Raw genomic sequence first — 19390 nt, forward strand, 5'->3', positions numbered from 1 at the left:
TGAAATACTGCCATTTGCAACAACATGGATGGACCTTGAGAGAATTATATTAAGTGAAACAAGTCAGGCACAGAAAGAGAAATACCACATGTTCTCACTTATTGGAGGGAACTAAAAATTAATATATAAATTCACACACACACATACACACACACACACAAACCGGGGGGGGGAAGAAGATATAACAACCACAATTATTTGAAGTTGATACAACAAGCAAACAGAAAGGACATTGTCGGGGGGGAGGGGGGGAGGGAGAAGGGAGGGAGGTTTTGGTGATGGGAAGCAATAATCAGCTACAATGTATATCGACAAAATAAAATTAAAAAAAAAAAATAAATAAAAATAAAAAATAAAAATAAATAAATAAATAAATAAAAAATAAATAAAAAAATAAAAAAATAAAAAAAAAAAAAAAAAAAGAAAATATTTATAGCTTCAAAAATGAGGTAGGAAACTTTCTCTGTTTTTCTGTTCTCCAAAACAGTATATACATGATAAAGATGATCTATTCCTTAAAAAAAAATAAAATAAAATAAAAATAAACAGATGACCAAAATTACTAATATCAAAAAGAGTAATGAAAATATTCTTATTGATTAGAGTGTTGAATAAAATTTTTCTAAATGAAAATATTTGAATTGAGTTTTAGTTTAAATTGAATTTGAATCAGGTTTCCTTGTCCCATATACATTTTGGAAAGCTTGAAAAGAAATGATGGAGGCAAATACTTTAGCAACATAGAGCAGAGTGTTCCAAGCAGGAATCAAATGTTGTTTTTCCCCTCCATCCATTTACCAAATAATTATTGACCATCTTACATAATTTTCTAGATACTGGAGACAGAGCAGTGAACAAACATACTTCCTTTGTGTACAGCATATGTTCAGGTGGGAGAAAAAGCCAATAAAACAACAAACAGGATTATTTGTTTTTTTACTGTATAATTGCTTGAGTTCCTTGTATATTGTAGATATTAATCCCTTGTTGGATGCATAGTTAGCAAAAATTTTCTCCCACTCTGTAGGCTGTTGTTTCACTCTGTTGATTGTTTCCTTTGTTGTGAAGAACCTTTTTAGTTTGATATAGTCTCATTTATTTATTTTTTCTTTTGTTGCTTGTGCTTACAGGCTCATGTTCGTAAAGTCTGTGCCCAGACCTAGTTCCTAAAGAGTTTCACCTACATTTTTCCTTAGTAATTTTACAGTTTCAGGTCTTATACTTGAGTCTTTAATACATTTTGAGTTGATTTTAGGATATGGTGAGAGGTGCATGTCTAGTTTCATTCTTCTGCATATGGATATAGAAGTTTCCCAGCACCATTTATTGAAGAGGCAGTCTTTTCCCCAATGTATGTTTTTGTTCCCTTTGTAAAAAATCTCAGATGGCTGTAAGCCTGAGGGGTGATCCTGAGTTCTCTATTCTGCTCCACTAGTCTGAGTGTCTATTATTATGCCAGTACCATGCTGTTTTGGTTGCTATAGCTTTGTAGTATAATTTGAAGTTGGGCAGTGTTATGCCTCTGGCTTTATGTTTTTTGCTCAGCATTGCTTATAACCCAATTTAAAAATGGGCAAAGGAACGAAATGGACATTTTTCAAAGGAAGACACACAAATGGCCAATAGGTACATGGAAAAATGCTCACCATCACTAGTCATCAGAGAAATGCAAATTAAATCCACATTGAGATATCATCTCACCCCAGTTAGACTGGCTATTATCAAAAAGAATGAGAATAACAATACTGGCAAGGATGTGGAGAGAAGGGAACACTCCTACACTGTTGATGAGATTGTAAATTAATATAACCACTATGGAAAACAGAATGGAGGTTTCTCAAACAACCACAGATAGATCCTCCATATGACCCAGCAATCCCTTTTCTGAGTATATACCCAAATGAACGAAATCATCATGTTGAAGGGATACCTCCACTCCCATATTCATCACTGCTCTGTTCACAATAACCAAGATATGGAACCAACCTAAACGTCCATTGATGGACGATTGGATAAGGAAACTGCAGTATATAGACACTATGGAAAACTAACTTCTCCCATTTTCAACAACATGGATGAGATTGGATAAACTTATGTTGAGTGAAATAAGCAAAGCACAGAGGGACAAATACCATATGTACTCTCTCATAAGTGGGAGCTAAGAGAAAAAGGACAAAGGAAATAAAGAAAGTGGTGCTTTGGACTTGCAGAGGCAGAGGGAGAGAGCATACCTAGGGATACAAAGTGGAGTGGGGGAAGGGGGACGAGGAGGGAGGTCAGGGATAACTGAGGGGATAATTGGGTGGGGGACACAGGATATAATTACAGTTTGTGGTAATGAACATGCTGTCATATGTATCTGGCCATCATGTCTTAGGCACAAGTGGTGACAATTTGCTCTGTACCCCATGAATATTCATAACCAATAAAAACAAAACAAAACATTAAAAAAGTTAAAAAAAAATAAAATAAACAGGAAAATGTTTTCTTCATAATTTTTATGAAGAAAAATAAAGTTTGCAATAAAAAGTCCGAAGTGAGGTATGTGAGAATATTTTATACTTTTGTAGAGTATCAGGAAGGGTCTCATTGACAATGTGATATTTGAACAGAAATTAGGGGGAAGTGACCAAGGGAACCATATGGGTCACCAGGGAGAAAAATGATCAACACTTTAAGTCTAGTTTTATATCAAGTCAAAATTAGCTAAAGCTACATTAACAGCAATGTACAGTGGAACTGTTTCTTGAGTCATTACTTCCTTGAAAACTTTATTCAGTGCAAAATTAGCAGTCTTTATCTTCATTTACTATTCCCTTTACATCTTTCCTGAGCTGTCTTCATCTTTTGCCTGAGTTTTCATAACATTACCCCTTAATGCAATCTGCTGTCTCAGTTCATTCATGCTGCTATAACAAGATACCTGAGACTGGGTAATTTATGAAAAATAGAAATTTATTTCTCATAGTCTTGAGACTGGGAAGTTCAAGATCAAGTCACTGATTCAGTGTCTGGTGAAGGCCAGTTACTCAGAGACAGCACTTTTTCTAGGTGTTACATGATGAATGGGACAGAAAGGCAAAAAGGGGCCTAATCTTATATATAAGCCTCTTTTCTAAAGGCTTTAATCCCATTCATGAAGGCAGGGCCCTCATCACCTAATCACTTCCTAAAGGCCCCACTTCTTAATACCCAAACATTCAAATCATAGCCCTGCTTGACTACTACTAGTACAGCGAATAACTTGCACAACTGCATCCTTATCCCTCCCAGTTTTTGTTTGTCACCAATGCAGGTTTAAGAGAGATAAGAAATTCACTTTCTCTAGGTTAATTCCTTTCCATCTTATAATACATTAGTTTCTTCAATATTTCTGTATTAGCCTATAATGTTATTTTTTTCAATATTTGTGTATTATTCCTATCAATTGGTAAAGGCATCTTTGCATCAGTGATGGCACGCCTACCATTACTCTCACTTAAAAAATAAGTACATATTAGTTTCTCTTGCTGCTACAACAAATTACTACAAACATAGATGCTTCAAACATTCATTATGTCACATTTTTTGTGGGTCAGAAGTCCAGGCAAGCAAGACTTAATTAGTCATCTGCTTAGAGTCTCACAAAGCCAAAACCAATGAGTCAGCAGTGCTGCATTCTTTCTGTAGGCTCTGAGCGTGAATCTGCTTCCACGTTCACTCAGGTTGTTGACCTAAATCAGTTATCTGCAGCTAGAGGAGAGAGGTCCCTGCTGCAATTGCTGATTGTCAGCCAGGCGCAGGCTTTGCTTTTAGTGGCTGCCCACATTCCTACTAATGTTTTGCAAGCAGAACCCAAGCCCTCCACTCCACAATCACAACAGCAGGTCTTGGGTCTAGTCCACACACCTGGAATCTCTCTGACCTCTCCTTAGCACTCATCTCTCTTCTGCTCTCCTTTCTGCTACATTTATGTGACCCTAGCTAGAATATCTAGAGAAATTTCTCTAGTCTTAAGGTCTCAAATATTTAGATGGGGCCCACCCAGATAATTGAAGATAATCAGTAACTTTGTTTCTATCTGCAAAGTCCCTTCACACCAGCTTCTAGATTACTGTTTGATTTAATAACCAAAAGACAGGAATCTTGAGAGAACATCTTTAGAATTCTACCTTCCATAAAGTGCTAACACATTATGTTAACATGTGTTTTCATAAGAACAACTGTTTAATCTTCATAGTTTTATAAGTTATAGAACTATTATTATCTTCATGTTAGAGACTGAGAAACAATGTGCTTTAAGTAATTTACCCAATGTTCTTTATCCAGTGAGACATGGAATAGGACTTAAATCTAAATCTGTATGATTTCAGAGCACGTGTTTCTCCTCAAATAATGAAATGGATTGCATGTCAGATGATGTTACCCCTAGATGAGCAGGGTCAAGAGGATGCTTCTAAATTAAGTTGATTAAACAACTCTTTTTGAGTTTATATATTGGAGATACTTGAACCCCTCCCCTCTAGACTAGTAGATATTAGTCTTCCCCATGAAAATGCACTGCATTTCAAACTGTTGTTAGTCCTTTTAAAAGTACAATATTCTTTTCTGCTGTTTTGAATAACAAAAAAACAATCAATTCTCCACTAAAAGAGAAATAGCGCAAATCAATTTATATTTGTGTATAAGCGAAATAGATTTTTAAAGCATTGATTAGCAGAAAAAAATAACACAAAATTTGTTTTCTAATGTTAGGATTACAATATTATAATTTTTAAAAGGCATGAATTATTTTAATAATCAAATGACTATTTGAAAGAACCACTTTAATGATGCAAAATAAAGTCATGACAATATTTTTAATATTAATTCTAGATCACTGAGTTAAAATTAATCACTCAGATTTTAAGACAAGTTCTTATTCAAATAGTGTTAACTATGAACTTCAGCTACTAATTAGCATTTGTTTGTTTATTCTGGAGATTTTGATTAACTGTAAGTAAAGCAAAATACAGAATAAACAGTCTCATAGGTAGGAATCTTCAAAGCACAAACAAAGAGAGAGAATTTGGAAATACACATTTAATTAACAAATATAGTCAAACTACAAAAATTTGCAAACATATTTGCATAGGGAACCAAACTAGAAAATTTAAGATCAGAAAATTATTAAAGTATTAATAGTATCATTATTTTCTATGATTCCATCAATATATTAGATTTTAGAGAAAGTATTCTCAGACTTGTATTATGGATGTTTTGTTAGAGTAGTTTAAAATTCAAGATTACAGTATTTCTGATAAAATAAACAAAAACTCAACAGTGTTTAACTTTTAAAATTCAGAGCTGAATATAAATGTGTGTATATGTATGCGTATATACATATTTTCACACAAATCTTTTATTGTATTAAAATCTCAAAGTAAAAGAAAAAAAGTAATGATGCAGGTTTGCTCATTTCCTCAAGATTCGTAAAACTTAGTTAATTAAATGAAATTCATATACAGCACCCACAATCAGCATGTTGGTTTTTTTGTTATTATTTGCAATATAAAATTTGTATCTCTGCTTTTTCAAACTGTAGGTCTTGTCACATTCAATAAAAAAATCTGCAATTACAACAAATAAGTTACCAAAAAAAAAAAAGATGAGTTATGTTTAAAGAGATTAAAGAGATATGAATTCTCCTCTTGATTGTTGACAAATTTAATTTTTAATTTCTGTTAATTCACAGGAAAGATATCCTTTGTGTTTAATGTCATATTGGGTACAGAGAACAAGGATAAATTTTGAAGGTTTTTCTAGCACACTGTAGAAACAGACCTTAGCTTTTAACGCGTGTTATAACTTTAAGGATTTGGCATTTTCTATACTAGGAAATAAAAATCCCACCACAGGAAAATGGGCTGGAGCAAAGTTAAACGTAACAAAATAGGGGCAAGAACCTCTTTATTCTGACTGTGATTTTTAACGTACTTCCAGGCCACCCATCTAGTTTTCTGGGTAATGAGATTTCTTTCCATTAGGCTAAAGGCAGAAAAAATATTCGAAGACTTTTCTGAGTCTCCGCCCGGCGTGCACAGGGTGACCCAGAGGAGCAACACTGCAGTGTTTTCATAGCATAGCATAGAAAAGGCGAGGTTTGCGTGTATCAAATCCTTGACAAATGTTCCAGCAGTTAAGTAAAACTTTGTTTATATTGCGTGCCTCTCAACAGAAATGAAGAACTGTGGAAACAATTCACGCAAGTGGTTGGCAATCTTCTCTCCTTCTCTCTTAGTGAATATGACAAGCTCACCTGCTGTGGAAGGCTGAAAATAAAGGACAATCTCACCACATTAATAAAACATGAGCCACAACTGAATCTGAGGCCAACTAAGCCACCAGAGCCCTAGTGTGACGCTTAATTTTGTCGATGATGGAAGTACTTTAGCCCGAGGTAACTTTCACAGAGGCCATATTTGCGTGCAAACCTTCACTTAAAGCACTACCACCAGGCAGAGTTAATGTTCATGGGAGTGTAAACTTACAGTAAAAGGCAGGAACCACATAAAATCTTACATCACTCAAGCCCGTCAACTTTGGTAGTGGCCTAATGTTTTATTGAAGCTCATTCCTCCTCACAGGAGATCTGAAAATCCACTTAGTGCCCTCAGAAAATTGTCTGTTTGGGCTGCCTGGACTGGTTCCCAATCACAGAAAGATAAAAACATCAAAATAAGCTAATAGGGTTGTGCCATGAAATACAGTCCCAGGAGAGCTGGTAGTAAAAAGGGGGAGGTGGCGGGGGGAATCTATTAAGTTCGAGTGTTTGCTGAAGTTAAGGGAGCATGCTCCAATAAAGAGAAGAAGGGAGGGAGACTGACAGAACACACAAGAGAAAGAGGAAATAAGACGGAATAAAATTTTTTAAAAAAGAAAAAAATTATTTTCAAGGAAGTGGAAAAAAGCAAGACCCAGGAAACTGAGTGAAACCATCCTTAAATTTTTTATCAGTCATACAGTGTTTGAAAATGATGCTGAGGCATTGAAACAGAATTATGGTGATGACTCATGTGAAAAATATTTCTTGGAAAATCATTTTAAATAATAAGAATTCATAAGAATGCTGCCTGAGAAAAGACATTTTGTGAAAGAAAACTCCCTCTGTCAGTGATATACTCTTAAGCACATATTTCAAAATTATGTTTTTATTTATATCCACATTTGTTTACTGAGATGGAAAATCTGATTAATTAATAGTAATAATTTGTATTCTCAACCAGAGAGTATAAAAAATGAGAATATGAAGAGAAAAACATATAAAACTGTTGATTATTGAAGACCCCTGAGATGTACTGTTGATCTGACCTTCAGTTATTTGTGGGATTTTAACCAAGGGTTGTGGAATGAAGTCTATAAAGGAAATAGTGCAACTTTCTCATGAAAGATTAATACTTCTCAGTTGCAGTATGCTTCAGTTAGTCCTGAGTAGACTAATACCATGGTTTAGAAGGTAAGTGTTTTGTCATCTTTTGTATAATAATTTTGTGCAAAATTTTATCACCTTTTGTACAATAATTCTGTGCAAAGTTTTATACCTAATAGCTCATAGAAATTCTTTCTATAGGCAATGCCTCCAATAACTGGTTCATAAATTTGTTGCCTAGTGTACTGATGTTTTTTGTTAAGGTATTAGAGCACAAATTCACAATCATGTCTTCTCACATTTTCAAGATTACATGTCATTCTCTGTTCTTTCTTGGGTTCTATAGCAATAAAGTAGATTATATAAATGTGTGTCACTATGACTGCTCTTGTCTTATATTAACTGTGAACCTAGGCCAAACATAGACTTTTAGAAATGACTGTCATTGAGGTAAAAATTTCTCCTGTTCTTTCATACCCTAACAAAACATTACTTTAGGGAATGATTGCAAATTGCTTCTTTCTATGGCTGAATTCAGCTGGCATATGAGTTTCTTTTGCCCAGACACATTTTTTGTTTCAATTTTTAATAACTTGATCTAACTTTTAAAAATGGAAAGGCTTTGCATTCAAAACCTACATCCAGCTTCCCCTGAAACAGATGACTTGGCATTATTGAGCCCACATTATCACTTGGCACCTATGAGTTGGAGCTTTGCAAAGATTGGGCCTTGTGGCCAGTCTTCTCCACCTACCACCATCTCCATCCTCCTTGTGGTGTCTCTAACACTGAGACAAAGCTTTGCTATTCATCGTCCAACTTGCCTTGTTTTTAATTTTTTTTAAATCCTATTTCTCTCTACCCTTGTCTCTATCAAAAGCTGAAATAAATGTATGTAGGTTGAGTATCTCTTATTTAAAATGCCTAGGATGAGAAATGTTTCAGACTTTGAAATATTTGCAGATTTAACCAGTTAATTACCTGTAATTGAAAATCCAAAATCTAAAGTGCTCCAATGAACGTTTCCTTTGAGTGTCATGTCAGCACCGCCAAATTTTCAAATTTTGGAGCATTTTGGATTTTGGATTTTCAGATTAAGGATGCTCAACCTGTATAAAATAAAAAAAAATTATACCTCAAGAAAATAGAACAGTGTATTTTTTGTGGTCATAAAGAATGTGCCTTTGTTTAATATATAATGTATGCCTCTATCTTCCACCTGGACTGCTTTATTCATAGACATTTAAATGTTAGCCCTTATTTTTTTTTCCTTGATGGAATATTAATCCCTCTCCTGTGAACTCCTAAAGCATTTCCCATGACACCTAACTCTGCCTACTTTGTATTTAACAATGTATGTACCTCTCCCCTATTAATAGACTCAAGGATCTTTGATGGCAAGTCTCATACATTCTTTAGTTTTTAGCCCCCAAAATACTTGGCATGGCACCCTTAGATAAACTTCAACAATTTTTTCAGAATTAATGAAAGTGTGAAAACAAAAGTAATTAATAAAAACTACTTTTATTTAAACAAAAAGGTGCATTAAAAGGTTACTATCCAAAAATTCAAAATCTAGAAGAAACTCATTTGCTTACTATTGGCTTTAATAACCACAGCTCTTCTATCTTTAAATGCTATAAATATAATGGTTATGTATAAACTTCTTTATTGTAGTTTTGTCCACTGTGCCTTTCCATCAAGACTCTTTTGTTATTTGCCAAATAAAAGTTGTAATTTGAAAGTGGAATCAGATGCACAATGACATTCTTTATGCTCTCTCCACTCTGAATGACTATTGCATTTTATTTTTTCATAAGTAACTTCACCTCTACCTGTATTTGAATTCAAGGCTTATTTGTTAATTGACTCAGAGATATTTGGTAGAGTCATTTAATATTTATTGAGTTATACGTAAGAATGATGTTCTAGTAATGAACTTCATTAATTAACATCTTAGTTATAGTTTCCCAAAATTCAAAGAGAAACTTTAATAGCTAAAAAAAAACTGCAGCTCTCACTGTAGCCTGGTTCAGATAGCTTTCTAGGGAATACTTTTTATGCTGTCATATGCAATGTGTTAATGTCCTAAAAGTTTTCTTTATTCAGCCTTCTTACATGTAGAGTTTACTTTGCTAAAGATAAATTAATTAGACATGGAACTATGTAATAATAATCTGGACTATAAAAATCACTGATGGAGTCATCAGGTAGTGTAACAAGATTTTTCATGTATAATTCTAATGCTCACAACTCTCATTGTACTGATGAGTCAATTGAAGTACCTAGAAATTAAGTAACTTGTTCAAGGTCACCCTGTGCTAGTAAGTGGCAGAGTGGTTTCCACCCAGCCTGGCAGGCTTTTGGGCCTATGTGCTTAACTATTGTTTATAATTCTGCTTTTGTTTATGGCAACTGCACAGAAAGTAATTGTGAGTTTTGGTAGTTAAATTTGCCTGATTTCAAGATATTTCCTATATAATATTTTATGAAAAGAACATAGCTACTTTGTTAGTTGAATTTCAAAACAAATGTGACTATAAAGATTTGCTTAATGTTCAAAAAGAATTTATTTAGTGATTTTTCATGTTTCTTTCAATTTGTATCAGACTGTGTAGTACATAGAGTGCAGATTTAAACCAGTGAGAGTAATACACACTTATGCATGGTTATTGATGGAAAAGCAGGCATATCTTATAGCACATCTCATAATGGTCATCATGCATGCTATCTGCTCCACGCAGATCTCTTCCTTCTGTCCTCCACAGAGCTGACCCCTTTTCATATCTGAGGCCCCAACTTAAATATTACCTCCACTTCTCTTATTCTTCTTTGCACACCACTCCATTCATTTCTCTCAGTGGATTTGTCTGATTTTATTCTTGCTTATGTGTTTTGTATGCCTATTATTTCTTTCCCAAAGTGGAGAGTAAACTTCAGAAAGGTGGAAACCATGTTTCTTGAATTCACTGAGGCCTATTCATCACATTCCCCAAGTACTGGCACAAAGAATTGTGTTGCATAAAGGATTTTCAATGAATTGTAATTAGTTTGATATTAAAATATAGGGTGTTGGGAAAATAGAATAATTTAATCAGGCCCCTTCACCTTAGGTATTGTTGGGGGTGGTACAGTGCATTCTTTGTAAGCAAATTGTGTGTGGGGGGTGGAGTTAGTGCGCATGCACAGTGCCGCAACCTTGCTGGTGACTGTCTCAGGCATCCACCATGTTGCAAGTCCATGCTCTCAAACCTATGGCTTCAAGGACCTCTTTGCTGGTTACCTAACTCATAGACCTACGTGTAAGGGGTCTGGGGACACAGCCTGGCATGCGAAGGGTTTGTGGACCAGTCTGTGAATGGGCTTGAGGGGTTTGTGAGCTCCGGACCCAGCCCTAGCTCAACAATTGGCCCAGTTGGCAGGATTACTGGCAGGTAAAATAGCTCAGCATAGGGGTTAGCAGTTAAGAATGGGTGAGAGACCAACAAGAAATGAATTGGAGAGAAAAGCAAGATATATTTTATAGGCTGTCTTATATGCTCTAAGAAGTTTCATTCATACACTTTTGTGCTTTTTCATTGCACATGTCATACATTGCAATCAGTAAAAATTTTTGAGTATACATTCCCAATTAAAAATAGTTGTTTATTTAAAATATTGTTTTAAAATAAAATTATAATTTTAAGATAAAAGTATAATTTCACTTCCACTGCTACAACCTTGGTCTAAGCCACTATCATCTCTCACTTCAACTCCAGCAATAGTTTACTAATTGGTCTTCTTTCTTCTATACTTACCCCTACACTCTTATCTCAGTGCTGAAGCCAGAGTGAGTCTGATCATGTGACTCCTCTGCTCAGACCCTGCCATGGTTCCTCATCTCTCTCAGTAGAAGTCAGAGCCCTTACAATAGCCTACATAGCCCTATGGACCTGGCCTCCCGTTACCTCTCGGCCCATATCCCCCTTTCTTCCACTTCTGTTTCTTCACTCTATTCACAGTCTACACATTGTTCCTTGAAATCGTGGTCATACTCACACCTCAGTACTATCCCATGGGGTGTTGCCTCTGTCTGGCTTTCTGTTCTTTCAAGTATACACATGGAGAACTCCCTCAGCTCCTTCAGGTTTGTGCTTAAATGTCATCTCATTGAGGACTACTCTATATGAGTATATACTCAAGCCCCCAAAACTCTTCATACCCTTCCTATGCTGTACATTTTCTTTTCCATAGTATTTATCACCTTCTAGTACATGTCAATGGATTACATTCTTGTCAAGCAAGTTCAGTCCACTCTCCATATCTGCAGGTTCCATATCAGTGGATTCAGCCAACTGTACATGGAAAATATGCAGAAAAAAAGAAAAGGATGGTTGTGTCTGCACTGTACATGAACAGACTCTTTGTCCTTGGCATGAGTCCCTAAACAGAATAGTATAACAATTATTTACATAGCATTTACATTGTATTATGTATTTCAAGTAACCTATGTATTTGAAGTATACGGGAGGATGTGTGTACGTTATATGTAAATACTACACTGTCTTTATTAGAAACTGGAGCATCCATGGATTTTCGTATTGGGGAGGCAGTCCTGGAACCAATCCCCAGCCAACAGCGACAGATATGGTATTCACTCCCTTCCTCCTTCCACTTTAGGGTGGAGCACCCCTCCCTGACTGCTTCACTTGATTTGGCCAATGGAATGTGAATAGATTAAAGAAAAGGCTTTAAACAAGCTTGTGAGGTTTGGTTTGCCTCTGGGGTTCTGGGGATGCCTATTTGTATTTTGAAGAGTATCTAAAATCCCAACAGGAACTATAATCATCATTTAGTATTATTATTTGAAGATGTCAAAATGATTCTAAAATGTATTTTGAGGACTAATATAGCTAGAAAATCTGAAACAGCTGATTAATAGTCACTTATTTTACTAAATATTAAACTATAGCATAAAGATACTATATTTGAAACACTGGCACTGGAGCATAAATGAGCAAAAATTCCATGAATGAAAAAACATAGCCACGGAAACAGACCTTAGAAAGTATTTGCTGATTTCTCTGTCCTACTTCCTTTGACTGCACTACCCTCATTCTTGGCAGCAAGGAAAAATGGGAAGAACTCAGGGCAAGTCTCTGACAGGTGCAAAGAGCCATACCTTTCCTAAAATAACCAAAATCGGGATGCACTCCACTGCCTCCTTGTCCAAGTTCCTTTTAATTTGATTTATGGTCGCTTAATTTATTGTCACTGTTGGTAAGAATATCCCTGAAAGAAACAGCAGACTAAAACCCAACTTTAAAATATTTCAAATTCTGTGCATCTTTTTAATCCTTTTCCCAAAACTGAGATTATAAAATCATGTGTCCTGTTAAGTGTATCCTTTGTGTATAACTGATACTGTTCATTTAAAGTCAATATCAAGCAGTGGAAGCCCCATAACCAAATCAATGACTTGTTCTGTTTGTGCAGCTGGTTCTCTGAGGGTTCTCCTCCTGCTTTGTTCTTGTCCTTCACGTTTGTGATTACAAGATCCCTTCGCTTCAGTGTCTCATATAAATTATTTTGGTGTCTCATATAAATTATTCACTGTATTAGTTTTCTATTGCTGCCTTATTGAATTATCAAAATATAGCAGCTTAAACAACACAAATTTACAAATTTATTATCTTACAGATTAGAAGTCCCACATGGATTTCAAGTTGCCTATAGGGCTGTGTTATTTTCTGGTAGCTCTAGGGGAAAATCTGTTTTCTTGCCTTTTCCAGCTGCTAGAGGCCGTCCACATTCCTGAGCATATGCTTGCCTCTTCCCCATCTCCAAAGCCAGCTACGTTACATTTCTTGAATCTTTCTTCCATTCTTACATCTATAACTAACCCAAACAAGGAAAGGTTCTTGCTTTTAACGACTCATGTGATTAGACTGGGTCCAACCAGATAATCCAGTATAATTTCTCTATCTCAAAATCCATATCCTTATTCACATCTGCTGAGAAACTTTTACCCTTTTGCCATGTGATTTGTGCTTGTACATCTTTAGGGGTTTATTATTCTGCCTACCATATTCACCATGACATCTTTTCCCAAATATAGAAATTCACTACATGAGATCTCAAGTAATATAAAATACAGATGCAGAATCACACACATGAAATAATTTAATCAAATCTAAACTGTGCATTCATAATTTTATAAATTTCTATATTCCAGTATGACAAATTTTCTTCTGATCAAGATGCACTCCACATAACTTAATAAAACATTAATATTTTACAAGAAAGGCAGATATTGTTCAACTGGTGTTATAAAAATGAATTATTTGGACACAAATACATTTATATCCTCATTTTAGAAATCATTAGAATGAATAAAGATGTAAATTGTAATGAAATGATCAAAGACTGCTTGCATCTGGCTCTCTGCTTTGGAAGATCAGGGATGCCTTTTTTCCATTTTCAGGGATAATCAGTCCCTCAGGGACTGTCTTATGCTAACTAAACAGTGGAAACTGAAGGAAAAAAACAGATTGCAATTTTATTAATTACAGTGAGAATAAAGTTGTCACAAGACCTGAAATTCAGAACTTATGTCAGATCAAGCAGCAGATCTTCATACTGTAGTTATGCTACATGGAAATCATATTATTGCAATATCTTAATAAATAATTTTCCCAGTGGCATAATACTCATGAACTGCATAAATGGCCCTTCTTAATTTTACTGTAGGAGTCTAACCTGGGATTCCTTATACCAACATAGTTGAACATTAATTGAGAAAAAGAGTCTTGAAAATAATTAAGAGCATTGACCTCAAAGTGTCACATATCCCTAAGTTTATATTTCATTGAATAAGAAAAATTTAAATTGTTACACCCAGATGAAAGGAGAGGTGAGACAATTAGACCTTGTTTGGGTAGCTGCTTTAAGTGACAACTCTATATCTTGGAAAGGGGAACATACATATTGTTAGTGAACTTGCCATCTCAATCATATGGATAAGTAAGTAAATACGGAAAGAGATAATTTTAAAAAATTTAAATGCATATTATATAAGGCATTTTGAATAAAAATAAGTTTGCTAATAAAAAAAAGCAAAAGTAACAAGTAAATCTAAAGGATATGCTGAATACAAAATAAATATTTCTTATTTACAAGAAATATCACATTGAAAAAGAACTCTAAAGTTAATCTTAAAAGACTATGGAAACATTGAGGTTGGAGTAATTTTTAACATAGTTTTAATTTAAAACAGTATTGTCTTACCTGTAGAAAATGGCATTAGTATAGTTATATTTCTTCCTACTTCCCTTTCCTCTACCTTCCTGATTTTTGCTAAGTATATTACTAATTTAGTTTGTTGTGGTACATAGCCTTTAAATTACAGATTATAAACCCTATGTCTACAGCTATTTTGTTTCCATGATTAATAGACTTGGCATTTCCCTACATTCTTTAACAGGAGTCTTCATTTCGGAGTGCTTCATTTAATCAAGTTCTTGGTGTTTGGATTTCATTGCTCAGTAGCTTTCTTCAAGAATGACTTATAGGAACAGTGTTGCTTGGGTTATTGCATCTTTGAGCTTGTTATCATGGGAGATTGTATCATTGTTTCCAATGGTTTGCTGCCCCTGCCTGGAAGAAAAGTGTATTCCAAGCCCCATAGACATTGCTTAACCATGTGACTAGCCAATGTAATTGACTGGAAAGATCTTACCACACATCTGAGCAGAAATATTAAGAGACATCTCTTGTTTCTGTCATGGTTCTTTTAGAAGTACCATGATTCCAGTATATCCTAAATTAGGACTACTTCTTGAGCTTGGATTCTGTGTAAAGAAGACATATATCAGAGTCAAAGCCAACTTGAGAAGAACATTTAAAGTGCTTGAGAAATAAGTCTTTGTGTTGAGGTTGACTTGGCTTCTGTTGTGGTTTCAGCTTATTAAGTTATACAATAGGAAAAAGAACTTATGTGAAAAGCAAATGGAAATAGGTAATATACGAGATTTTCTTTCAACTGAATGTGCTTGAAAGAAGCTCCCATCCCCCTTGTTTTCTTTGTTTTTTTTGGTTGGCTGGCCAGTACAGGGATCGAACCCTGGACCTTGGTGTTGTCAGCACCATGCTCTAACCAACTGAGCTAATCGGCCAGGCCTTCCCCCTTGTTTTCTTTTGACTTCCCTTTTCTTTGGGGGGGATAAAAGGCTTTTCGTTTGGTAGACTCTTGCTTTGTAAGTAAATAGCTGCTCAGGACTACAGTCCCTTTTAATTCTGCTGCATCTTATAGCTACTATATGAGTAAGCTGTGATAGAAAGATCAATTACAATATTTGTATTTAAAGCTGTTTCTGAATGAAGACCCTGTCTCCAGATATTGCACAGTATATGTGCTTTATGTGCATTTAGCTTCTTTTTTAGCTCTTTAATTCTAACTCTTTATTAAACAGAACTATGTGGAAGGTCACCTGGAAAAGTATATTAGGAATGAGAAACCTAAAAGTTCTGCCTGAGCTCTTTTACTGTGAGTCTCAAATAAGGAATTGAAATTCCTTAGTCTGAAGACTCATTCATTTGGAATACTCACTCATGAAATATTTGGGTAGAATATTAAATGCTCTCTCATGCTTCTTTAGATGTCAAATGTACATCATTATATAATTGTCTTCAATTTTTTTTGTTTGCCTAAATACAAAAAATATAAAATAATGTTAAATGTCTTCTTTTCCTGCATCATTAAAAAACAAGTTAAAAAATTGAAAGGCATTAATGCTAAGGGCCAATTTGAGATATGTCAACTCATTTTGTACCAAAAAGTTCCAAAAAAACAAAATAAAACAAAACAAAACAAGGACATACCTGCTTTGCTAACTCCTGTATGGAATCATCCTGACAACATCTGTTCTGCAGATGGGAGAGGACCAGGTGACTTGGCTTCTGCTTCTGGTTCCAACAATCTGTATCTCATTAATAATAGATATAAATAAAGATTGTTGTCTATGATTGGCCTCCTGGAGTGAATCAGATCAAGGGCAAGGTTAGCTGCTCTCAATTGGCAAGGGAAAACTTAATAGTATAAGAGAGTTAAAGGGAGTGAAGGTGAGTGAAAGCTAAGGGTAAGGTACACGATGGCTTCCTTTGTCAAACTGATGATGAAAGCTCCTCTTACGTCAGTTTGTGCAAAATGTCAAGTACAGACACCTACATATATGGGAAACAGGGCTGTTTTTGAAGGAAAGCTCTTAGAGTTTTCACAGCATGTTAGAACCAACATGGACAAGGAGATACATGTAAAGGAAGATGTATAAATTACTCAAATGTGAGTTTGTCTGTAATTATGCTTGTGATGTTGAGTATTTCTTTTCTTAATCACCTGCCTTTTTGTCAGTCATACTGAGAAGTTTAAGACCTCTTTGTCATAACATAACCCAAATAAACATCCCTTGAAATTTGCAGGGGCGCATTTAAATGCATAATATCTGACACTAAAATAGATGATTGAGATGCCCTTTTAATTTTTTATCTTCCAATTTTTCTTAAACACACATACTAGTGTCAATAAGGAAATGCAAGTGGCATAGCCATTCATCTACCTCGTTAATTTGTTTTGGCAGCTGGCTGGTAAGGGGATCCAAACCCTTGACCTGGGTGTTATAACACCGTGCTGTAACCAACTGAGCTAACCAGCCAGCACCCTACCTCTAATATTTAGACTACTGCTTAATTGGTCTGATACTACTTTCTAGTAAAAAACTAAGAAAAATTTTCTATTTTGAAATACACTTGGCCCTCCTTATCTGCGGGTTCCATATCTGCAGATATGGAATGCCAACTGTACCTACTTTTTATCTGTGGCTGAATGAACCCACAGATACTGAACCGTGGTTACAGAGAGCCAAATGTGATATGCCATTTTCTATCAGGGACTTCAGCATCTGGATTTTGGTATTTGTGTTGGGTCTTGGAATCAATGCCCTATGGATACTGAGAGCCAACTGTACCCAGAAGATAGGAGTATGTTTCTTCAATTTTCATGTTATGCAGTCCTTCTTAGTTAAAATCTCAATGGTGTCTTTATCTCTGAGGGATTGGAGTCTACATCTTTGAAGGCCTTTCTCTAATCTTCCTCTCTTTGAATTAGTGATAGTTGAACTAGCATTACTTTCCTAGACCCTGAGCCTATCTTTATCAAGGGAAGAATTATCTTTAATTCAACCCTTATAAAGAAAGAAATAGAATTTTTAAGTTTTATAAGGAGCTACTTTCTTTCTGTAGGCTGCCAAACTCTGTGGGAATTAATTTTTAAAGTATGTATGTCTAAATTTAAGCAGTTAGTATCAACAATGTATATAATGCTACTGTTGACAGAGCTTTCAGTGTAGGTCTAAGTAGGTCTCTAATTTTTGCAAAATATTGTGCTCATGTGAGATAATAAAAAATGCCCATTTTTTAACAAAAATAAATGCATTTTTCTTAATTTGTTTGGGCACTCCTTTGGAATAAGATCTTGAAATGTGAGTGACATTGGGGAAATTTAATGTTTATACCTAAAAGAAACTATAATGTGTAGGAAACAAATGTTTCTGTAAAATTGTTTTTAATCTTACTTTGGGGAATACAAGCATACACTTAGGAAGCTCAGTCAAAGAGGTAAATATTTCATATGACGGTGTGCTTTTGCATTCAGCATGATTGCTTGGGGGAATAAGTCTATTTGAAGCACATAAAGACGTCATTACATCTGTTCCTGGACAACTTCTAAAAATAAATGACCATTATTTATGGTTCAGATGCTCATCCTAAGCAAGAAAATTGAACTTTAAAACTTCTATACTGTTGAAATAAATGAGCAATTTTGTTTTTGAGTTTTTCTTTATTTTTCTCTTCTCTTTAGCTAAGTATCCTTCTGGAATCTCAGTTCTCATTATCCCAAACTGGGAATTATCTTGGTTTCTAGTGTCTAATTTTTCACACATTGTTTCTTCAGCATTAGATAAGGTTTATTTTAGAAACTACATAGGAAAGTGGAAGGAGCATGAATCAAATAATAAAAGTTAAAATGTCAGAGGAAATGAGATGGTTTTGTACTTCCTGAAATCCAAAACCAGTTTATAGCTTTATCTATCGTAGCAGCACCCTGAATTTGGTCACTTAATTACAATGCAAAGTTCGTATAATAGGTACATTAACCAAATGAGAAAAGAGAGTCTGAGTACTGTTTATTCAAAACTTTAAAAGGGCAATTAAAGTGAATGAGTCACCATAAATCATTCTAACTCTGAAGGTGTTCAGACCTTTCTCTCGACCTATTAACAGAGTGGCAGGAAAGATGGGCTATTTCCAAAGTGACTTTTCCTATTCCCTTTAGGGTTTCTATTTACATTCTCACATTTAACTTGTCAAATCAAATGGATTAGAATTAAATTGTAAACAGGACTTTTAAAATTTTCTTTCTAAAGAAAGGTAAGCATAGTTTAAAGCACAGTAACTGCTTTTGCTTGTTCTGTAATAAAGTAGGTTTTTTAAACACTAAATTGATTTGCCTTTTTAGTATTTTTTCAATTGAAACAATTAATTATACATATTTGTGGAGTACAGAGTTGACTATCAGTACCTCTGTACAATACGTGATGATCAAATCAGGATAATTAGTATACTTATCTTTACAAAAAGTAACCAATCTTTGTGACCCTTAACCAATTTCTCGCTAACCCCCTCCCCCGCCTTGCCCACCTCTAGCAACCATAGTTCTGTTCTCTCTTTTTGAAAGTTCAGTGTATTATTGTGATCTCTCTTTTTCTTTCTTTCTTTCTTTCCTATTTATTTATTTTTATTTATTTATTTATTTATTTGCTCCCACTTATGGGTGAGGACATGCAGTATTTCTCTTCCTGTGCCTGGCTTGTTTCACTTAACATATTTTTTTCCAAGTTCATACATGTTGCTGTGAATAGCAAAATTTCATTCTTTTTCATGTGATGTGCCTTCTTTTAAATAAACTTT

The 19390-nt window shown here is 34.9% G+C and overlaps 1 non-coding gene across 1 annotated transcript; it reads right to left on the minus strand.

The window, feature by feature from the left end:
* Nucleotides 1-15466: 15466 nt before the first annotated feature.
* Nucleotides 15467-15540, minus strand: TRNAV-GAC (transfer RNA valine (anticodon GAC)). The gene has a single exon. It is a non-coding gene; the product is annotated as a tRNA-Val (tRNA).
* Between the last annotated feature and the right edge of the window lie 3850 nt (nucleotides 15541-19390).

This window comes from Cynocephalus volans, chromosome 9 (genome assembly GCF_027409185.1).
Source record: "Cynocephalus volans isolate mCynVol1 chromosome 9, mCynVol1.pri, whole genome shotgun sequence".
NCBI lineage: Eukaryota > Metazoa > Chordata > Mammalia > Dermoptera > Cynocephalidae > Cynocephalus > Cynocephalus volans.